The sequence below is a fragment of the Ischnura elegans genome, chromosome 8, assembly GCF_921293095.1.
Source record: "Ischnura elegans chromosome 8, ioIscEleg1.1, whole genome shotgun sequence".
NCBI classification, from domain to species: domain Eukaryota; kingdom Metazoa; phylum Arthropoda; class Insecta; order Odonata; family Coenagrionidae; genus Ischnura; species Ischnura elegans.
Genome location: NC_060253.1, coordinates 110,990,479 through 111,015,380, shown reverse-complemented (window position 1 = coordinate 111,015,380; position 24,902 = coordinate 110,990,479). Strand labels below are relative to the sequence as shown.

General features: G+C 40.3%; 1 protein-coding gene across 5 annotated transcripts in view; it reads right to left on the bottom strand.

Annotated features, from left to right (window-relative positions):
* The window catches only part of LOC124163218 (serine-rich adhesin for platelets), a 208,218-nt gene that overhangs the window by 149,560 nt on the left and 33,756 nt on the right, over positions 1-24,902 (bottom strand). For 4 of the 5 annotated variants that reach the window (XM_046539965.1, XM_046539962.1, XM_046539968.1 and 1 more), the window contains exon 2: positions 21,778-21,844. The exons of the other annotated variant lie outside the window; for it this stretch is intronic. The gene's annotated coding sequence lies outside the window, so the exon portion shown is untranslated. The remainder of the gene's footprint in view (positions 1-21,777; positions 21,845-24,902) is intronic. 5 annotated transcript variants of the gene reach the window in all.

Below are 24,902 nucleotides of genomic sequence, written 5' to 3'. Positions count from 1 at the left end.
GAGAGCGGAATGGAGAGCTGCGTCAAACCAATCTTAGGATTGTAATGATGAAATTTTTGTTGACTTTATAATTTAGATCCCTTGCATTGCAATTCGAGCCATTAAATAAATTCGTATTTATCACGTGCCAACGGGCAGAGAGCTCGTGGCACGTGTAACTTCGAACAACTTAGATTTCGAAAAAAATGGTCTATTCCACCATTTACGAATGTATCTGAAAATCCAGATGAGAGCCGAACGCGAAGAATTTCTTCATTTATAAAAAAATTAAAAAAACAACCGAGAGGCCGCTCAGCGAGACGAAACGGATGGGTAGGAGTCACTCTGCTGAGGAAGTTGTACGGTTATTTAAGACGCCATTGTGAAAGACGAGCCGCGCCAACGAACTTCTTTTTTTTTCGTTCAACTTAAATGTGTCTCTCGTCTGAGAAAATCTTTTATGTGACTTCTAGGATAAATAATTCCGAAAAAAAACTTGGAGAGAATTCCGGCACAAAGCAAATAAGCCTCATTAAGGCCGGCAATCATGTCTATAGCGTAATCGTGTCCTACCGTGAAAATAGACGTTAAATTTCGTCGATGATCAAATGTGAATTGAGGAAATACGTCATGTGACATCTGGGATTAATTTTTTCGGAAAAAATTAACGAAAATTGAAACACACGAGCCATTAAGTGAGGAAGTCTCAGTATGTGCTCAGGAATGATGCCGGAAACTACATTGGGACCCCGAACGACAATCTGTAGGGATTAATACTTTTTCATTTTTCAATGATTTCCCCATCAGTACTACCACAGAGTTTACTATGTTACTCTATGGTACTACCTACGTTACAGTGTTTGAGGATTAATTAGTTGGAATGCTTATGGTTATTTAAGACGACATTCTGAAAAAAGAACAGGTAGGGGTAACAGATGCATTAGTAGCTTAAGTGGTAAATGCCTAACGCGTATTAAGTAGAACGGAATACTAATCCCGGTGAAGGCAATGAGTATTTCCTCCATGGAATTTTCTCAGATTCGTGTGTGAATTCCGTTGACTCCGAAAAAGCACGCCCACCACTACTCCACTCTTATTTTCTTGACCAATGTTTTCTTTGGACTTATGATGACGCCCAAGTAATTTTGTCGTCCTTGATCTGAAATGCTTCAGTCACTAATCGTTTCATAGCACGTTCTTTAACAACTGAAATACTTGCAAAGTACGCAAGTACCCATTCCCTTTTGTGCTTTTCAATCCAAAAACTCAGACAACGGCATTTCAACGCTAGGAAAATTACGTGAAACGATGAAACGACTGTATGGGCTGGTAGTATGCACATTCAGATGAAATGTTTAAAAAGGAGCAAGGCGCAATTAAACAATGCCACCATTAAACCAATCAGGTGGCGCACTCATTTGGCGCGACGGAATTCATGGAAAATAATCCTTTCGAATGAGAAGGAGACATCTTGAAATCGAAAGAAATGAAACTGTCCTCCAGTGTAATTAGAAAGGAAAAATGTGTATGACTTCCGCGGAAATAGTGCGACATTCCATCGAGATGATTCGGGAATTTGCTTCGTAGAAAGCAACCGCGAGGGGCAGTGAAAGTAGAGGGATGCAAACGTTTAAAGCGAAGTAATTAAACGAAGAAAAAAACACGTTTAAAGAGTACTTAAATAGATTTACTCGATTTCCATGATGTATAATTACCAATGACCAGTCCATTTAGAGAGAGAGAGATACAGTGTTGACGACGCGCGCCCCTGCTGAGGTTTCTTTCGATGAAAATATTCTTCTTGTTCCAACAAGAGCATTCCTTGCTAAAACCGAATAAAATTGATAGTTATATGAGGCACGTTGGTAAGAGTCACTATAAACAAGACATACACACTCACCTACGTAGTAACCTAAAGTCTAGGTAAACATGGAAACCACTAGGATTCTGAATTACACCTCTATTCTCACGGGAACTAGAATAAAAGTTATAAATTAAAAGACTTAAAACAGTAAGGATCAAAAAGCAGAGACTCTTAATTTCAATTGATTTATTTGAACATACTATGTCATATCCGCCTGATCTTACGAAAAACTTTTAACTATAGGGTAATAGCGGTAGTAGTTAGTGGGAATTACCTGATTTCAGAAAACTTCGGAGACCCTGATCTCAGTTTACAAACTAATAATACAAATTGGATGGATGAGGCAGATACTTTGTGGAAATCCACTATGAGATATGAAGTGAAACACTTTGCACTTTCCACATAAAAAAGTGCAAAACACACGCTTTTATGTGGAAAGTGCAAAGTATTTCATTTCATATCTCAAACTAATAATATTTGATAGAAAGCGGGGGGGGGGGGGCTCCCCTCGACTAGTTGTTTCCTAAAAGGCAATGTATGGTGGACAGTCGCCACAAGGGATGAATTTAAGGGGGGGGGCATCAAGCCTCCACCCTGGCTAAGTGCCTGCTTCTGGAAGGCACTTCCTCTCCGGATATGACGTGAAATGAAACCGATGGGATTTGAGCTCTCGCCATGAGTAGGTCTTTAGGCCCCAGCCGCTGCCGCTCATACAACGCCCCAGGCATCGCATACGAGACGTGTTATTATGTGAGATTAAGGATAGTTAAATTCTCGCGGATCGTTCATTTAAGTTGCGAGGGTGTATGGAGAACCGCCTGGAAATGGAAATGGCCTCTACTGGAAATGAGGCGACGGCCGTGATTTTGCCACCAATCAGCTTTTTTTATTCTTCTCGGAAGGTACTCTCAGATTCTCGTCAGTGAGGTCTTTCACTCCAGATTTCTCCGCGTGATTTATATGTCAACTTTAGAATTCTAACCTGCTTTTTTTCAATCTTCTTCCAACTAATTTTTCTGCGGCAAGGACTTGTTGAACTTTTCCTCAAGGTGTTCTCAGTTATTAAAATAAGTTTTTTCGGCTATGCTTTTCGCACACACACGCCAACACAATCAATTAAGGAATAAAATTACTTAAAGATAGAAGCAAGCGATAGGGATAGGGCAAAGCAGCGGAGAAATCAAGGTTGAAAGATTTTGAAATGTGACGTTACAGAAGAATAATGAAGGCCGAATGGATAGATCGTGTGATTAATGCGGAAGTTCTTAGAGGAGTAGGGGAGAAGTCATTCGAAAACAGAGAGGACTGAAGGCAACGGAAGAATTCGATCGGCCACACATCAGGAAACACGATGGAATCATTTAAATTATCGCAGAGGCACGTGAAGATCATGATAGGGAAAAACGACAGGGGTGGGGCAAGGATGAGATGGATAGAACAAGTGATGAACGACTTGAAATCAGAAGAGCCTTAAAACTTTTTCCATCCTTCATCCACAACAGCATTGCTCTGCTCAGCGATATCCACACGTGGAACACGCGACATGGAGGAAACAAATTTCTGGTCCCAATCCATAGGTCCTCGCGTATGGCGGGATCATTTATTACATGCACCTTTGCCCGCTCATTCAAGTCGGATGACCAGAGACGCGACTGGTCAAGGACGAAGGTGATCCGACAGCTGGCAAAAAAATACAATGTGGCCTAGCTACATAATAATATAAATTATCTACCATCAAATTAATTTTTTTACTGATGACTATATTCCTTCATTTCCGTATCTATAACCTTGTAAAGAGAGCCCTGGTCCAGAAGAAGAGGGGACCGGATTGTGGCCTCACCTGGGCCAGGTAAAAGAAATAAATCAAATCAAATCAAGAATTACGCAGGTGTTAAAAGATTAGCTCTTCTCATAGGAGAACTGAGTGGAGAGCTGGGTCAAACCAATCTTAATATTGATGGCTGTTGATGATGATGAACGAGTTTGCGCACTGTCGAGGAAATGAACCGTTGATTTTTCTTCGCTTTCTTTCACGATGAAAGTTGTCTTCACTTCACCTAGTCCTTGATTAAATTTTTTCCTCCAGTCTCGCAGGAGATTACTATTTCCATTACTTTTTGCATCAATTCCATATTCCTTGAATAGTTCAGTGCGCAAAGGTCTATTACCTGCGGTTTGGAATCTTCCAGAGCCCCATCCAGAGAAACATTGACGATCGAGGAAATGAGCCTTGAGATTTTTTCCACAGTTTACTTTTTGTTCGATCAAACATTAGGCGGAAGGAACCACACCTTAATGCGAGGGTATATCCCTCCTAGGTGATTTCCCGATTGGTCCCGGACACAATTTTTAAATGCTATGATGACATGATCGATGAACATTCGATGGCGTTTAAAGATAACATTACTTCTCAGCTAGAGATGGAGATAAAATCGATAAAAACGAATTTTATCCACGCATTTTTCACTCAAGTGATTCAACCTGAAGGCTGGGTAGGATAGGTACTTACGTGTAGAGGTACCTATACAGTAAGTATAGTTACTAACATAGAGTAAGTTTATACCTTCTACCATACTTCTACCAAACCTACTTCTACCATAGAGTAAGTTTTTACTTACTCTATGGTAGAAGTCATCTTGGATTAAGTTGCAGGTGAAAGAAATTCACACATCCACGTTAGGGGGGGGGGTTAGTTCTGCAGCTCCCACTTCGAGTGATTTTCATTGAAGTAAGAAGAATTCATCCGGGATTTGAAACCAGAGCCCCAGGAACAGAAGCCAATCGCTCTACCCACCATGCTATCACTCGTCAGCAAAAGAGCGCGGACATGCAGAGAGCAAGGCGAAGCCAAGGAAGGTGGAGAAGATGACAATGACCGGACTGACGGAGGCCTTGGCTTGGGGGCGTGGTCCTTCTCCGTGGAAAATATATAAAAAAAGAGGTGCCCTCTCCCCTCCCTTCATTCGCCACTCCATGGACAGGGAGGAAAAAATAAAAAAACGAACGCTTTTCGTGTCGACACGAAAGGAAGAGGAGAAGGAAACGAAATGAAACTCGGGCGAAGGAAGTGCTCCAATGCCAACGAGTGCACGTGTAAAACCTCCATTAAGGTCCATTCTCATCAGGAATTAAACAACACGTGGAAGTGAAGCAGTGGCTCAAGAACGACATCTCACTACTATCATCTACGCAGAAGGGTCCCAATAGTGCCCATGCGCCTCGTGATAACACAGGTAGAACAACAAAAGAAAAGGCAGCTGCTCTCCTCTTCTTTGTGAGAAAATTAAACCAATTTTAGTGTAATAATTTAAGCAATACATTTTTAAAAACAATTAAACTTTGACTGCGTAGTAACGCAGTGACTGCCGCTTCCGATATATCCATAGCCATCGTCTCCCACCGCGTTCAAAATTGAACTGTTACAACTCTAATAATAAATCGAAGCAAGAACTCAAACGATTCGACCTCTGATCGAAGTCGCTGTCCACACCTGCGAGTTGATTCTTTAACAGTCGAATAGCAGTCAATTTCGAAAAGTTAACCTGGGTATGGGTATTAAGAAAATAGGGATTTTATATTTGAGGAATGATGTATCATCAACTGCCTGATAACAGAGTTTCAATGTACAGTCACTTTCAAAAGTTTCAGGACAAAGTTTGTGGCGCCACTTCTGCTTCTCGAGAAATTTTAGTTTCCTTCACTCTTTTTGTTTTCCTTGGTTATTCACCGAAAATATTTCGTTCGCGCGTGAAGATATACGGTCTTATAGGGAGATTTTACTAGCAAATTGATCATTCTGTTTCGATTTATGCCGGATTTAATGTTTATTTCGTGTGCATTTACTGTGTACTTGCCCCGGTTTGCACCGTTGCGTTGGTTTATATTTTAAGTACAGGGTTTGTCCCAAAAGTAATGAGCTTCATTTTTTTGCAACGCGACTGAACAACGCCTCCTGTGCGACTGGTTGGAAGTGGTGGAAGGGACTCTAAGCTTGTCAGCAACGCCTCTTTCAGTTGCATACGAGCTTTCAGAACGGTAGGACTTCATTTTTAGTAAACCTCCGCGCAGTGCCTCGTCGTGGTTAGGATGGAGAGAACTTCGGAGCAACGCTATGCGATAAAGTTTTGCGTCAAACTTCAAATGACGGCGAAGGATACATTTTATTCGCTCAATGAGGCCTTCAAGGATGATTGCTTGTCGTACTCGCAGGTCAAAAAGTGGCACAAGTCGTTCAAGGAAGGCCGGGAAGAAGTGGCCGATGAGGCCCGTTCTGGGCGTCCATCAACATCGCGAACGGACGATAATGACACTCGTGTGCGAGATTTGCTGAACAAAGACCACCGAATGAGTGTTCGTTTGATGATAGAACAATTAAATTTGCCGAAAACAGATGTTCATCGAATTGTTCACAGAGTTACCCGCGTCCGGCCAGAGATTCGGTCGTCATGGAGACTCCACCATGACAACGCGCCGAGTCACACCGCCTTTGTAGTCAACTACTATCTGACCCGGATCGGTGTTTCAACGGTGCCACAGCCCCCCTATAGCCCCGGCAGACTCCTTCTTGTTTCCTAGGGTAAAAAGGGAGCTGAAAGGAAAGCATCTGGAGACCCTAGACAACATTAAAAAAACCACGACGAGGTGCCTCAGCAGCATTCCGCAAAGCGAGTTCCAGAGGGCCTTCAATGCATGGAAAACACGTTGGCAAAGGCGTATAGATGCGGGAGGAGACTATTTTGAAGTTTATTAAGTTATATTATATGTTTGATCAATAAATCTATTTTTTTTTAAAAAAGGCTCATTACTTTTGGGACAAACCCTGTATTATGGGGCCTCCGCTGCAAGCAGTTGCGGTGGCCAAGTGGCGTAAACGTGCGACTGTGATTGTGATGGATGTTGGATCGAGTCCCCGACGGCTTAAGCAAACATTGCGTTAAACAAATTCGTTTAATTTGGGCCACATACATAATATGTCCCTATTACTTATGGATAGAGGCACCGAATTTACGCGATTTGTGATCACACATCCGATTTTATCAACAATACCATAGTCGTAATACAGCGTACAAACTATGTCTTCAGAGTATGCATAACATATTCACATATTAAGCATCATAATAATCTAAACAGAAATCTTTTAACAGAACTCTGGGATTTAGCTATTCTTCTCTAGCGTGAGTTATAAACTTATTGGAAAAAAAGTTTCCATCGAATACTTTCATAGATGGAATCGACTAATCAATGCTCATGGTATAGGAGCTTAAATCTCGTCCTCACACGGTCTAGCTAAAAATCACTCTTTCAAGTGCATTCTCTTTTCAGTACCGATTTTTTTCTTCTAAAGTATCATCGAGACACTTATAAAGGGATAATATTTTAAAAGAAGTAATTTATCGCAAATTGGGCTCCCAAAAGGCAAAATGTGAAATGATGCGCAACAGTGGCAGAGGTTTTGGGTGGCATGCGTAATACTTATCCTCTAAATTTGTTGATAATTCTCACGCATATTGAAAACCTTCGTATAAAATTTAAATGTTGCGAGTAAAATCCTGAAAGTTAGACTCATCATTGGTTATCGCCGAAATGTGCCAAGTAAGAAGTGATTTATTCTACAAAGGTTCTTAAATTATCCACATTAAGTCTTCATTTTCAGACCTTAGGTGGTAGAGATTACTAGAGGAGACTATCTAATTTGAAATAAAAATAAAATCAGTGACTCATATTACAAATATGAGTTCTTTCTGGGTAAAAGAGAGAGGGTTTGAGTCCAGGTAGCGGGTTGAGGCCACGGGCTCAAGGTATTTCCGGGAGTGGAAGTGCAATACATAGTGCTTGGACGACTGTCTAGCGGGTTGACTGCTTGGCTTTCGACAGAAGGGTCCCAGGTTCAAATCACGGGTGACGCCACGGATAAAACAATAATGGAATATTCTCCAGTCGAACTCAAGATGCGCTGTCAATCACCGCGTATTTTAATGGGTTTACAGAAGTCACCACTGGCGTCGCTGGCGAAAACAGCGATTTGATTTTTAACCGAAAGAAATCCTATAATTATACCTTTTCAACGAACTTTATAGCCATGATGACGTCTGACATCAAATTCTAGGCTTCTCAATACTGTTCCCCGCGATTGTCAATATTATTGTAAATATTGAGAATGAATGGATTGATCTGAAGTCATCGCCGCGCAGTGGGCGTTTTTGGAAACCGATGAAAACGCGCTCAAGTGTCAACATCATTCAGGCTTCAACGGGGCGGACTGCTTGGACCTCCAATGCACTCAGTCTCCTAGCTCAGAGTGAGGAATTGTTTCCGGTCGTAGGAGGGGACGTGAGAGAGATCTATTTAGTTCGACACGCGAAGGAGGAAGTTGAGAGTGGCGAGCTGTTGAGAATAAGTGGAAATGAGGCGATGGGAACGAAGATACGCTGAAGGAAGGAATGCACAAGTGAGTTGGCTGAGAGAGGGACGCAGAGAGACGTAGAGCGTGAATGGAGGCCAATTTCCAGCAAAGGCCACCTCCAAAATTAACGCCACTCGAGCAAATCCAAGGGCTCTCGGGCCTATACGGCATTGATGGCACAAGAGCGATGAACTGTCTTTAAGCCTGGCTACACGATACATAAACCCGCCCGAGTTCATCTCTGAATAAACGTGAACGATTTTGACGACCGGATGGAGCATGCATGATCGCATGGATCGCAAATTAGAACAGGTTGCATTTTTTGATCATGCATGCGTACAATCTGGCTGACAACACGGTTCATTTTTGCGTTAATTATCGCGCTAATACAGATATTGACTCGCACTGGCTTGACGTGCCATCCGACGGACAGAATGCTCTATTTATATTGCTAGTACTTCAACAAGGAATGGGCAGTCTCTGAATAACCTCCGCTATCGCCGGAATTAGAACTCGGGTCTACAGGATGGGAAGCCAACACTAATCACCACATCAATACGATCCTTACAGTTGGGTTCGGTTATTTAAAAAAAATAACGATTTAAATCAATCATTTCTCAAGAATGAGGAACACATTTAATGCAATCGTTCATTTATAAAAGTTTACTTAAAACTCAATAAATTTTTCATAATCTGATAACTTCAGTTCATACGATTTGTTAAAATTTGGGGAAAGTCGATGTGTTCAAATTTAGGCATGAAACTTGTCCAGCAGACGAAGGGGAAAATTAAACTGTATCTGAGAATGCAGAGTAGCAGGGTAGCTGTGCAAGAGAGCAATGCATGTAAGGCCCAGAAGAATACACCCAAAAAAGAGCGGGATTGAGTGGGTTGGCCGCCCAAATTTTGTAGCCTAATTGAAAATACCATTCAAATAAAAGTTCCTTTTTCAATTTAACACTATCCAGTTATTTTTCAAAAAGTAAAATTTAACTTGAACTCATTATCTTTTACCGAGATCTGCTTTCAATCAGACTAGTCAACTCATTTAATTCAGCTTCAATCAGAATATTTCTTAGTAAATTTCCCACCTCTGCCGATCTACATTATACCGCATGCAAGAGGTATAATTAAAGTCATAGACCCCAAGCCATATGGTTTTGCCATAGGTCTGAACTGCTCTTATGAACTACTGCCACTTGCAAACGATAAACAGCATTCTTCGCCTTGGGCTCGAGTTATCCTTACGGATTCACGTAGCCATGATTTTCATGCTGCTGGGAGAAAATACGAATTTGACGAGAAAATTTTCACCGAATGAAGCAGCTATGAAGCGCGCACTGGCAACTCACAATTAGTCGGTCCTAATTCTATGGAAACGCAAGGCGCGGCCAAGAACTTGGCGATCATCCCAATATTTCTGCCATAGGAAAAGATATTAGGCCCACAGAGAGTAAATTACCAACGCTATCTCTGCTAAGCGAGCTAAGGATAATTCCTTAGCCAAAGATGAACTCACGGTCAGACATCAATCGTAAAGTACGACCAATGCGTTCAAAAATCGGTAACAAGAAGTATGCTAGTAAGGAAACAATTCGTCACGTGATACATATGGAACATGTTTCCTTGTGAGAGCGAGACTTGGACGTTTACAGCGGTAGAAAAGTCCAGATTGGAATAATTCAAGATGTGGTGTTGCCGAAGAATGATGAATGTATGATGGATCGACCGTAAGAGTAATGAGAAACAGAGGTCTCCTATTGGTCCCCTATCTATGGATAAGACGAGAATGGAGGACAGTTTAGTTGCACATATTATGAGGTACGATGGCCTGATTAAAACAATCACAGAAGGACAGATATATAGGAAGAAGGGCACACGATGGCCCCGAATGAGTTACACAGGACAGGTTATAGAGGATGTAAAGGAGAAGGAATATTTCACAATTAAGAAAGAGGGGGGAATGGAGAGCAGCGTCAAACCAATCTTTCGATTGTTGACTTATGATGAATGCAATAACAGTGAATGTTTAAATATAAGAAGACTGCAATGTATATCTTCTCGACGCCTTCATCCTCTTTTCCATGACTTCAATCACAATTAGTTTAAGGGGACGCATCACCCCCTTCTACCTGTCTCTTTCGTGACTTACCGTGTCATGAACATGTTTTTTGCAGGACAATTTGTTCGCCGACTTTATTCCAAACACTTTTGCTACAAAGGAACGATGTATCCCTTGGTAATCAAATGTGTAAGTAGGTCTAGCCACACCTTCACCCAATTTTAATTTATTTTAACTAGCGTCAATGCAACCTCGATTCTGTGTCTTCTTTTTGAAAAATCAAATTTTCACTTTCACATTTAAAATAATCTACGAATAAATACCAGACAATTTGAGTACCATCGTAGGAATTTAATACGTCTCCTAATCAAAACTAAGATAAAACTGCAAGATGACATGTATTTCTTCCGGGGAAAGGAAAACCCTTGTGGAGGAATCCAAATACCTTCCAAGGCTTTGCGTCGTAATGAAGCGTCCCTTTCCGCGCGACCCACCTCGGCGAGGATTGAAAAGGAAAGGTAGGAGACAAATAGCATAAGTTGCTGCCTTTCCCAAAAACTGTTTATTTCTCTTTCTCTTTCGCATGCCGACTTAATCTCTTAACAATGCGTCAATATCCGAAGTACACTTCTTATGCGTAGAATGGTTCGGACAAAAATCTAATCCTTACCATCTTCACTAGAGTAATGCGTTAAATGGTCAAGTCGATCGATCCTGGTAATAGTGTTTCAGGTCAATACTGACTAAGTGTCATGCTTCAAAGAGCTATTTTTAAGAATTGATTCTAAAAAAACTAGATACATCGACCGCAGTTACCGAGCCTCAGGGTCCAACGTTGTGTAGCTCAGACTTGACGCGCGATCGAAAAATCGCTCTCATTTCCTTGGTCGCAAACTTTTTTCAAAGATTTCTTCGTAGTATTTTTGAGTAATCTCTACTTCACAATGTGATGTAAATTTCTCGAGTTACATATTTCGTAAACGAAACATAATGTCTACTCTATTTCAGATTTCACGCGAAAAATGGGTACGCCATTTTGTGTCGTAAAACCATGCAAATATGAATAATGGTTGTTTGTAAAATTACTAAGTCGTTATTAGTCCCACAAATATGACATTTCAGTAAGTGGAGTCAGTGACATTTAAATCATTACTTTATAAAAATTCATTTCAACATTTTACACACAACACATTCCGTGCGTTCGATTAGCCTTGAGGAGAAACACACAGGAGGCTGCTGCTCTTCTCTCATGGATTCACTTTCCATCAGCAAGGAGAGCCAAAGGCCCATTTGTTCCGCGCCGTGACGATCGCCAGGCGAAAGGGTGCAATCGGCTGCTGCTGCCGCTATAGAACACCACTTTCTCGCCGTTCCTCGACCGAGGAGAATAAAGAGAAGACCTCTTTCCTTACGGAAGGGATGGCCGCCTGGTTTCGAGTTGTTCCTGGCATACAACGAGGGCAGCGAACCGCCGCCACGACGGATACAAACACCACCGGCGCGCCAGTCGAGACGAGGAAACGCCCCGGGGAGACAAGCACACACTCTTCGAATTGAACTCCTAAAGTCTGCGTTTAAACACCATAGTTAATAGGGTAATTTCCTTCATCAAAGAAAACGAAAAGCATTGATCTCGATTCGTTACCCACCATTAGCGTATTCGTAACATACAAATTACTTGGGTTTATAAATCCCAGTTTAGACGAATGGCAATGGGCAATTTTAACCGCATTTGAAAAAGGCCAGATTGGCGCCCATGCGATGCCACTCCGCGGGACGTCACAGGGACCTAGTTTCTATACGAGTAGATAGGAGTTTTACATCGTCTGAGATTACCAATGCATGCATGAGGAGCCGAGAAACACGACGAGGCAGGACTCGAACCTGAGGCTCAATGATGGCAAGCCCCTGACATCGCCACCACGGATGTCGGCATTAACGTCAGTTTACACACAGTATTATGAAAATTCTTAGTGCAAAGCATACCTTTATTGAATATCGTCCCACAAAAAAAGAATTTTAAGCTGGTTCAATCATTTCCGTGACAATCAATTACTACCTTTGGGAAAAATAATGACATATGCAAGAGCGATATAATCTTCCGAAATCACACTTGGTGCAAATAAGGCGTACAAAGTATAAAGTGAAATCTCATTCCGAGCATTACCTCAGTCTTAATAGTCGCGACTAATGGGACCCTTATTGTGCAGAAGATAGTTAGCAGGGTTCCATGTGGTGAGAGAGTATAACTAATTTCATATGCTTTGAGTTAATATGACTATGGATTAATAATATAGGAATGAGGATTGCATTAGAAAATGTATAAACCAATATTTGAAAGCAAATGCCTGGGGCAAATGGTTCACTCTCGCTTGAAATTTGTACTCCCACGTATCGGTTCTCTTGCGGCTGTAGAAAAATTGGTGATCTTCAAGAGATCTTACAAATTAAAAGAGGAGAAAAATGTTGTGACAAAAAACCATAGCCAGCAAAAATCTAACTTTGGAAAATTTGGAAATTTTTGAATAGACGTAACCCAAATTAACGTACAATAGGCAATCTGCGCTATAGTTGTACCCGCTCACCATCAGAGGCGCTGGACTCGTCGCACTGCCAGCCTACACAGGGAAAATTACGCCATAATAACGCCACTTTATACTGTGTGGAATAAAACTCAAAGATCAGCCAGAACTGTAACTATTTGCCAGAAAAAAACTCCGTTCCGACGCATCCAAACAGCGTCGCATTGGTGTTTTTTCTTCTTTCAAGTGAGCGAAAGAAAGTGTGGCGTTCACAAGTGCCGCATTTCACGTCAAGCATTTGCATTCACCTTCCAACAGGTGAAAGCATGACCTTTTTCCCGCGAGAAATTATTTCTCCAATAGGGAACGGATTTATTTCTCTATTTTTCACATTTCAATTCGTTTTCCCTAAACACGTATCACTCGCATTGTAATCTAGCGCTCATTCAAGACTCGTTAGGAGAATGACTACGTTAATTGCAGGAACGGTTTGGTATTTGGAGGAGGCGACCGACAACTAAGGTCATATGTGCCCCGAGGGAAGGAAGAGTGGAGAGAAACCCGGCGTCGGCATTAGACAAAATTAAAAATAAAGGCGCCAAGGTGAGAATGGATCGATGTTCCATGCAACGGACGGAGTGATGAATTTAAAGTACCAATCTCAAAGCATTGAAGCGGGGATGGGGCAGCCTCTGAAAAATTATTTGAAGTTCTTCCTTTCGATAATGATTTCTCAAGTCGTGAAGGACACTTAGTTCTTCATGCAAAACAAATCAACTCCTTTTCTAAACTAACTAAACTCTTGCAATGAAATTTCCTGATAATTCAAAATACGACAGAAGTTCAACACTCGAACACTGTGTTAATTTTTGCTTTGAAATAATTAAACACCCTAAGAATATTTATTTCCACAAATACACAGTCAAAAGGATGTCCCACTATCCCAAAGTATGTGTATGCATCGTGCCTACATAAAGGCGACAAATTAATTCAAATATTTGGGAGTTAAAATATTTTCAAATCAATCATGGAGAACACATATAATAACATACACAAAGCGCTGAAGACTTCTGGTAAGGTAAATGGAGGGAACGAAGGAGTTCGCGATAATATAGAAAGGAGAATAGTGCCACAGCGAGGATTATACCAGCAGAATAATGGTATCGTGGTAAAAGTTAAGCCCTTGAATAAATCAAGAAGGTTTGGACAAGATTGAATGATAATTTGTACAAAATTAGATCATAAAATCGATAAGTCAACTGATTAAAGTTTTCAGGCTTTCCCGCCAAATGACTTGGGTTAACTCTTGCCCGGTGATACACCGGGTAAGATGATCCATGTTTGCCGACGTTTCGCTGGACTTCTTATCTAGTATCCTTAGACCTGAGGTAAGATAGTCATGGTGGTCATTTCACTAGTCAGCTCTCAAGATGTTAGAAAAGAACAAGCGAAATGACCAAATTAGCCTTTTAACGCCTTTAAAATTATGGAAGATTTTGCTACCCAAACGAAGAAAGCTAAATTAAATATTCAAATGGAACCCGATGCATATTTAAGACGAACTCATAACTCATAATTGAACCATTCGAACCAATGAGCCTTAATTAATTCAGCAAAAATTTTAAATTATTATTTTACACACATCCGAGCAACTTAGTTATATGCAGTTAAAAGTCATGCTCAACACATGCATCGTAAAAATATAAAAACACCATGAAACATAAACATATTAAAATCTCCAATAAAATTTCTTAAATTATCATCGGTAACTATGCACGCATTTATTTTTGAATGCCTGCATGGCACAAGACAAAGGTTTCAACGATTCACGAGATAATAATTTCACTTCAAGTATAGCCCTATTGAGGAAAGATTACTTTTTGTCATTTTTCCGATGAAGGATGGCTCTTCGAGTTCTTATCGAAGCTCGTCCTTAGCTTTGCCGTTCTTAACTGCCCAGCACGCCACAATAGCCCACAAATCCTACCCGTCAACTCTGTACACTCTCCCATCTAAAGCAAACAAAACGTTCTTGATACAACAAAATGTTCTCGCATTAACAATATAATGATAATGCTGTAATTCGTCAAGCTATTTAAATAGCTTACCGCGAAAGCTTTTCCGCTGCGGTGTATTTAACGAACGCGTCAGGCGGTGAAGAAAAAAAGCACAATGAGATTCCTCGCAGCAGCGCGAAGAAACTTGCGAGAAACACGTCGCAAAGAATTAGCGCCGAAGTGAAAGTATGAATGGTTTAGGAACGACATGGGGGCATCGAGTAGTTTCCATTCTTGAAGGGGAAACTGAATTACTAGAGCAAAAAGCAAGAAAACGGACAAGTGCCTCTCCGCCTAACAACACGAGATACGGATACGAGTAGATCTGCGTCATCGAGTAATCGCCATCGGCAGACGATAGGCATGAAAAAGATATGTCCAATGTCCTCGACCATTGAACTCTATACCCAGGAATGACAATGAATTTATAATATTTATCCCACTGTAGAAGCAGTGCTAACGTTATATTTTATACTCAGGAAGTAAGTTGGTCAATGAAGGCATTAAGCCCGTGATTTGGATATTTTTAATGAAAAAATACGAGGAGATGATCTGTGGATAAGTGTGGGCTATGTTGATAGCTCAATCCTAATATTCCAAAGTTGTTACATGTTATGGTATCTGAGAAGAACGTAGCAATATGCTCAGAGTAACTAACTGGATTGTATTTCAACTACAGCAAAAATTTCCTAATAGCTCAAAAATTGTCCAGTTAACAGCCCAAGTTTTATTTCTATCACGATCATTAAGAAATTACGAAATTTATATCAGTTTTTAGCTAAAGAGACACAAATCTAGCCTTCATACACATTTTTCGCGCGATTAGGCAAGTTTCGACACGAGAGCTCTATAAAAATGCAGATTTCCTAATGATATATCCACATACCAGAGCGAGGAATAATAACAAGATATATCATTTGATAATTTGTATTTTTTTATACGTTCTCGCGTAGAAACTTATTTAATCACGCGAAAAAATTTTACCAAACGATGAAAGGGATTAGTTTGTAGGCTAAAGGGTGGAGTTCTTGGCTTCTTGGCTGGGCATCCGGGTTCAAGTCTCGATCACCCCCAAATAAAACTTTAGAAGTTCTGAGTGGCGCTGAGAAAGGAAATCCCCCCCATTCCCGGGATGTGTGATATTATACACACACCTAACGTCCTTGCAAAAAGTCGAGGTACTCGAGTTTGAATGACTGAGTGATAGCAATGAAAGCCTACACTGGTGACCAACAATCGGTGGAGTTCAGTTAGAAGCGCATATTCAAAACTTGATATGAAAACGGATATGGTTCCTTGCACCAACCTTCTTGAGCTTAAAATAAATTACTAGGCAGGAGACTTCAATGAGTGATTGTTTGGACTGGGAGACTTCAACGCATGATCAACATCGACGCTGAAGCTGATATTAGCCGTGTCTTAATCGTCAAGCATGCTTGCGTGTGACCTGAAGATGATGTACTGGTGAACATTCTTGAAGAATTCATGACTGCTTCAGTTTCCGGACGTCTTCGATTTTGTGACAAAATTTCACAATTGGTCAATTGAATAATTGGTTGTCAGTTTATGATTTGACGCCATATGTACGGTTTTTCGTTCAAATATTAGCATTTGTGGAGAATTTTCAGAGCAGCGAGATACAAGCGTAATTGAGATATTTTCATCGAATCCTTGGATTCATTTAAAACACCGGCACTAAATTATCTGGTCACTATATTTCTGTCATTTCATACATTTGGTCAATTGTTTGCGCAAAGTCTTCGTTTGTTACTGCCTTTTTTTAAACGTCACAAAACGAATAATAACTTCAATGGCCTCACATTCATTAATTATGTAATGTGTACTTAATTATACATAGTTTACATATGTACTACAGAGTTTAAGCATCTCAAGCACTCAGCAGTCATCCAGCCTGCTCCGATACCTAAGTTCACAGGCTACAGGTTAAATGCTGGAACTAACGACTTTGATCTTCGAATAGGCTTGTAGGCATTCGTAAACAATTGAAAGGTCCCGCGCGCAAGGCTGAAGAATGCTATCTCCGCGAAAAACGCAATTCGGACATGGCTACGGCCGCTACGGTCTCCCCATCCATACTGACTCATTCTCCCCACTACAAGTAGAGAGAGAGAGAGAGAGCGTCCCTTACTCCACGGACAATTCCGCGTATCGCTGACTGGAGTTCAGTGGAACGAAGGCAGTGGTCGTTTGAAGGCGGAGAGGCATGAAGCTAACATTCACGGCGCACACGTCCAAGGCTGCAAGCAACGATTACGAAAGCTTCGGGAAGCTGAGCAATCTGCACGCACCTGAACGGCTTTCAAGAAACCAGGTGAAAACTTCTAAGGCTGTCGCTTTTTCAACTGTTTCAGCTGCAGCAGCAGAAAAATGCGACAGGTCAGTCTGTACATATGCAAATGGTTTATCGTATTTTAATTCCCTGGTTATTTTATCATCAAATCCGCCATCGAGTTTGCAAAATAACCTAATTTAATCCATCTGAAAAATAAAATTAAAATAACTAAACATTAGTTCATAAAAACAGAATCGCAAAATGAATTCAGGCATTTTTAAAACTTAAAATTAAATTATTTTTCAAGTCAAAACATCGTAATATATCCCAACTTTTTAACTAAATTTTATAAGATTTTTAAATTCTTTTTCTCGGAGGGAAAAACATTCGCCAACCATAACACAGGTAAATCAAAACTAAGACACAATTACAACTGTAAAAAATTGCCAATAACTTGTCTTAAACCTAGAGGGACGTTTAATATTGAGCCTTTTAACTACATATCACAGATCAAATCCGTAGCATTAGTCGGAGTAAAATGTACAAAAGGAAGGTAAAAGCTTCTTCTAAGGAAACTTTAAGCACTTTGGAAAGGTATTGAAGTAACAACGATGATGTTATTAAAGAGAGCACAATATAATTTGGTCACTCTATCTTACTGAGCAATTACTGCACACATTTATAACTTACTTAATATTTATAACTTATAGCTTAACATACTTAATGCTTGCTCACCACGTAATTTCCCTGTCTACGTAATCAAATCAAGTAAATTACATGATTCGTCCTAAATAAAATAGCTATTTTCAAACAATTCCCTTCATTAATATTCTAGCTACCCTTCGCTTATGCCATATTCGTACATTCATTCATTCATTCATTCAAAGACTAGTTCTTGGCATTTTAAATGCCACAAAGTTCATTCTCAAACACATTCACCCACGCCGGCCACACTCATTGTCCCATTGATGGATGGACACAAGCCCGATTTCTATTTCATAAGAACTTCTTATTCGCCACTAACCCCATCGCTTCACATTGAAAACATAGCAAGCACAATCTCTTCGAGCGATTCCTCCCCTGTAGCACACGCTATTTCGCCATCCACATAAGTAATTAATAAAGATTGGAGAGGTTTACATTTATTGCATTTGAGAGACATTTACAGAAAGATTTACTCTTCATTCGGAGACCACTTGATTAATGACACAGGCACATAATCGAGCAAGGGTTCAATAATGCCAAAAGGTCATATTAATGACGGTACGTAGATGAATCGACATTCCTAAATCGCTTCTACCAGAAGTGTGAAATTAATTTACGGGAAAATTCTCATAAAAAAACTGCGATCACAAAATTGCATTGCAAAATTTCCTGACGGGACACTTTACGCTTTTCGCGTTAGGTACACATTATTTAAACTATTCGGTAAAACTTTAGGTGAGAAAAGGACACACACGCAATCAGCATGTAAAACCTCATCACCCTTGAGGTAGGTCACATACGGTCAATCGGGGAGAGTACGGGATAGACTGCGCACCCCCCTTGGTTTCGGCGTTTCCTCACAGATTGCGGGCAGATGCCCAATGCAGAGACGGAGTAGATGTCAGGGAATAAGTGAGGATGTTTCTCCGTTTGTTTTTCCTTGGTTTTATAAATTTTAAAGCGCAAATACTGAGATAAGCCTGGTATTTTACCTACAAATTTTTTCCTCGCCTTCCTTTAATTCGTATCGGACGTAACTGCTGCTATATTGCGATATTTACTACACTATATTACAATTCTTTGAGGTTTGCAGCAACAGTAAGTTCTGCTCGGAATTTTATCAGTCTAGTTACCCCTATATTGGCCCTTGAGACCATAGAGCCGCGAGGTGCGGCGTCTCACCCGTAAATGAAGGGAGAGACGCCGCACTGCACTTCGGTACACACGCCGAATTTCTCTCATGCGGGATGAAACTGAATGAAATATGATTTCAAATGAATTATAACACGTTATTAGCAACGTTTTAACGTTTTTAGTGTGTTTACTAAAACTAAAAATTGTTTTTGTGTTGTGCAGTATTTCATTATTTGCACGCATATTTTGAACATTACTATGCTAATTTTGTAGGCTACAGCAAGTTTTGACTTAACTTAGGTATGACTTTAGTTTATTGCCTTAATTTATTTTTCAATTTGTGTTTTGGAATTCTAAAAAAAACTTCTAAGTTAAGTCTCTGTTAACTGAACTTATTCGGTTCCACTTATATTTTTCAATAAATATTGGATAAATATAGCCCGTGCTAGTTAAATTTCTTGGTTTTTATAAGTGTAAGTTTATACGATAAAGACATAAAAATAGCTCTAGTTTTATAACCTGCATTTCAGATGCATTAAAATCGTATACATGTATTATTAATTAGAACAATAGTAAAAATGTATCAAAAGTGTTTGCATGTTTTATTTTCCTAAAAACTTCAATACTGCGCCATTTTTTTCTTTTTTAATGGAACTGCAGAATACATAAATCAGTTTTAGTCGGTTTTCATATCATGCGGTGTGTCACCCGTAATATAAAGGATAGATGACGCGAGGTTTTTTTTGTCAAAAATAATTCTTACAGCCAAGAGAAGAATGATATAATTATACGTTTTTTGGGTACATCAGAAACAAAACTAGTCAACATATTTACCACTTACTTGAATCGAAAAAGCAAAATAGGACAAAATATAGATATTTTACAAAATGCGCGGCACCTTTCCCAGATTTACCCTGTGGCAATGTGGTTGTACGGCTTTCTCCAAATTAAAATAACTGAAAGGAATGGAAATCAGGAAATAAGACGTGAAAATAATAGGCCCAAATCGCAATATATGCCATAAAATTGATATAAAACACACAAAAGCAACAGATACTAATCAATGCTGGCCTGAAGTGAACACCTATATCATTAATCAAGAGCGACTTCATTGTAGATCTAATGGAATCGACCGTCTTTTATACCGTATTAGATCCGCCGGAGTAGCGCATCATTTTTACTGGTCCATTTCGGATGCCGGAGACTTCTCATTGGTCCGCCTTCCTTGCCGTTTACCTTTTCTATCGAGATGGCTTGAGCGTTCTTTTCCATGAGTTAGATAATTGGAATCCTTCTTCCCTGTTGAAGGTTTTCGCGGATTTCATAATCTCTATCGCTTTCCCAATGATACAACGATATTGGAAATTACTTTTTCGTTGTCACAGTCAACAATGTGAGTATGCCCACTCCAAGTGTGCTCAGCTATGGCTGATAGGCACAATTGTTGATTTCTAGTGGCCCTTAGGTGCTCATACAGGATTTCATTAGGCTTAGACCAGGATGAATCAAGCATAAACGAGTATTTTATAACGTATGTTGGCGTAACATAGGCGAAAAATAATAGTGAGGGAAGTCATGTGAAAATAGGGTTACGTATTTCGTAAGACCATTTCGTTACATTCGTATTATGAGAAAGGCATACCCTCCACTGCATGGTAATGGACGAAACAGAAAAAATATCAAGTGTCCAAGTAACCAGGGCGGAACCGAGAACCGATGTGATAGAAATCGGTCGAAGTGATTCACTCCCGCTAAATGAAAGACCAAACATAACGTCACCGTGAACGATGATTCAGTAACGAGTGGAAGGTGTTTCCGGGTGACTTATCACGCTCTAAGACAAAAAAGACCAAGCGAGGATAAACTGCACAGTAAATAACTCAAGAAAAATTTGCTACGCCCGAACTCTAAATATAACAAGTTCAACTAATCATTGACTAGAAAACATGATGTACGGTGATAAATAGCATCATCAGTACATATGATGTATTTCTCTTCAGAAATCTGCCGTCTACTCTTCGCTTCAATAAAATACGTCGCTAATTCAGCTGATCATTGCAAATATTTTTCGCATACCCTCATCAACAGGCGCGTTCTATTTTCAGCAGATATCATGCTCAATCATTGCACGAAAAAGTAAATGACAAAATGGAAATTTACAGGACAGTTCCGCGGCGGAAAATTCCTGGGGAATGGCTCGCAGCTTACTCCGTTCATTATTTACGGAGGCAGTCGGGCGATCAATCAATCAAACTCCATCGTATTCACAGAAGCAGCATCCGGAAATTTTGGAAATCCAAACTAATTGGGTCGGGTGGCATGAAAGCCTGTGATGGAAAATAAAATCCTCGGATTCGCGCCTCCATTCCCAGGTCTGTTGAAAGTAACTAATACAGACTGAAAATAGTAAATTTTTACTGAAACTTACTAAAAATGCATGGGTTTGTAAATTCATCAGTGCTTTTCACATAAAACAGGAAAATTTGTAGCCACTGAGAGTTGAACCCGGGCCACCCGCAGCGAAAAAAATATGTAGCGCGCTTTAATGCATTCAGCCACGGCTGATTCGAGAAACTGCGCTGAATGGGACTGATTTTCAGCCAAATCTTTACTCGCGTTTTTCTCTAGTCCCCGGGGCTATGGGGAACAAAGCTGTGACACTTTTCATACACTTCCTCCATATCAAAATGTCATCTGATTCCCGAAGAATCATATCCTCGTAAGACGAAGTGCACGAAGAATGGAGTTTCAAACTAACCTTCATAAAGAGAAAATCCTTTCCCAAAAAGTAATATCCATGAACTGATCTCCCAATGTCACACGAACTGAAAAAAGAATAAAATGCAATGCAATCATTACTATACCCTCGTTAGGTTTATACCAGATTCCGACATTACTGACATCACTGCATGCAGAAAAAGTCCAGACCAGAAATTAGCAGGAGAAACGAGGACAGCTCTATCGAAAACTCCTGACGATTTCTTTGAATCAAAGGAATGATTGTTAAAGATACAGACAGCCTTTCGCGCTGTTTCCACTACGTTAACTATTGTAAATAATGTAAAATTACACCTATCTCATGTGTAAGATATATGGCCAATTTCGGCGAGATGGGCATATTTCCTCGCATCTCCAGCGGCTTGGATGGCTTTCAAGTAATTTCCGTCGAACATACCCACCGGCAGCATTCATCCACTCCCCTTATCCAATAAAACCACACAACATCTCCGAAACCTACTCCAAGTCACGCCATCTACACAAACAAGAAGTGATGGGCTAAGTCGGGCTTTTCAGTGATATCAATCACAGCTTACCATTCATTTGAGTGAGTAAATCGCGAATGGTCGATAGTCAGTCACTGCCTATGTTAAACAGGACAACTGTCGGTCACTAACCATGTCTGTATATGTTTAACTATGCATACGTATTATTCCGAATATAACTCACTAGTCACTAAATCCCATAATTGGAAAATCATGACTGTCCGAGACGTCGCATTTGATGGAGGATTTTATTCGTGATCGACCGCTTTCGGCTGTGAATGAATGACTGGAAACCTTTTCTCGATCACGAACGACCGACACCGGCTTCGATCACGAAATACCTTACATTTGTTCGTTCCATTTCCAATACGTATTATAACCCAGGTTCTAATTAGCGAAGTAATAGAAAATAAATTATATAATTTCAATTTCCGTGCATGAATTATTCACGTACTTCCAGTTAACCATCGTGAACAATGTGCCCATGGCTCTTGCTGTTCCTTTCTTTCTGTTTTCGCCTCTGGGGTTAATCTGCAGCGGTTCTCGTCTCCACTGGGATAGGGTGGTCATTTCTTCAGGTCGTATTCCTTACTTATTGTTGGATGCAATGTACCAGCGTTGTGATTCCCCGGGTTCCGTTGACATAGCCCTATCTTCGCCGTGGGCTTGGCAGTATTTAATGCAATTCATTTCACAATAATACGTCATGTAATGGAGTTGCCTCATTGGGCTAGGCGTACCCAAGTATCAATCCCTTGCCCAACGGCTACATTTGTGAAGGGCGTGTCAGCATGTACGTTTCATGCCGTGCTTTTAAGCAGCTTCGGGTTTCTCATATGACTTGTCTATCGCATGATGATTGCAGGCTAGTCATTTATGGAATACTGTACGAAAGTGCCTCATCTTCAACGCAAGTGGGCGTGGCAATAGGCATTTTAAGAAGGTATTCATTGGTTTCCTGCTAGCCTACGTCATTTACTTTGGGTGCATGAAGTCTCCATGTGGTAGCAAATTGAGACTTGAATTATTTGGCTTTTACAGTGTGAGTAGTGAGTTTTATACCATCTTGAATATTGCCATCGGGGAAGTGTGTTTACGGCCTTAGAGAACAATAACCGCTGCGTAGCGGGGGTTTCGTCTTTTTTTCGTTGCTACTGCCTTCGTCTAAAACCAACCGCAACATGCCAATCGAGCTCCTTTAATTTTTATACTCCTTACAGTCCCGATCATGCCAAAGGCAACACATGCCTTTAACGACGCCACTACAACTACCCTCGACGCTGTCAAAGCGACTCGCACGATGATATCGGTTGTTCACTTCCAGGGATCTCACGATGCGTGAAAAACTCGCCTGCAGAAGTGCGTTGATGCCGAGGGAGCTTAATTTGGAGACTACTACAGTTTTGTCAGGATACCACTGATAACTTTCTTCAAATGAATTCATTCTCATTAATTACAATACAGACCCTGTATGTCGTCACATTCCGTTAACTTTGAACGTTCCATTTCCAAGAGTACGAGGGCAGAGCCACAAAACACGATTCACGCGAGTACTTCCGATTGCGATCTGCAGAAAAACATCCACTCAGCTGTTCTAACAAGTCATTTGGACCCAAACGACGCGAATTAAAGCCCGAACATTTTTCCTTTCAGTGGCGTAACTATAGGAATATGCTTTGAGGGGGAGGGATGAGAGGGGATGTGGAAGGGCGACCTCCCACCCACCACCCATTTTAGGAAAATTTTAGGAAAACGACATTCCTGCAAATACATTTTATGCAATTTTTTACAGCTTAAAATTTGGGTTTAGTTAAAATGTTACGTTAAAATTTACTATAGTAAGTCAAAACTGGACAATAGTTTTGAATATTATTTTTATTTTTCTGAGGCTTTGGGGGGGATCTATCCCCCTCACCCCCTCCCCCCCCATATTTACGCCCCTGTTTCCTTTGCTAGGAGAATATTACAAAGCCTATGAGGAAGCTGATATGCCTAGCAAATGCGTGAAAGGGCCTCGTTAGAATGCCTGTGATTAAAAAAGTGAATTGGTCTAACGATACAAACTCACCGAACGTGAATTAAGACGCGAGAAGAGAGATTCCCAACCGATATAAGTAACTGATCCAGGCTCACCGTTCGCATCTCAATCGTAACCTCAATCTCTCGAGTATGCATCCGGTGGTGGCCTCGCAATCACCGTGCTGGCTACGATCACGGCCAGTCAGTCGTAAATGCTGTTATATCGCCTAAATATTTCGTTCATCGTAAAAAAAAAACACCACACACACCATAGCTAAACAAGAGCCTTACGAGGCTGAAAACATTCATCGATGAAGAAGATTGCAACAAAGCAAAACATTGATTGAAGGAATGTTTTATTTCAAAAATTCACAACAATAATATTAAAGTAAGTTAAGATTGCAACAAGTCAAAAATATGTTTTAAATCATTAAGAGCGTTTTCTCATATAAGCTGTTAATTATACTCATAGCTATATCAACTCATGGAAAATGTTTTCTTCTTTTTTTTAGTGAATCAATTTGCAATCAATTATAAATTATTTCCTAAAAGCAAATCCTTGATGTCACAACAAAAGCAAAATTTTATTGATTTTGAAAAA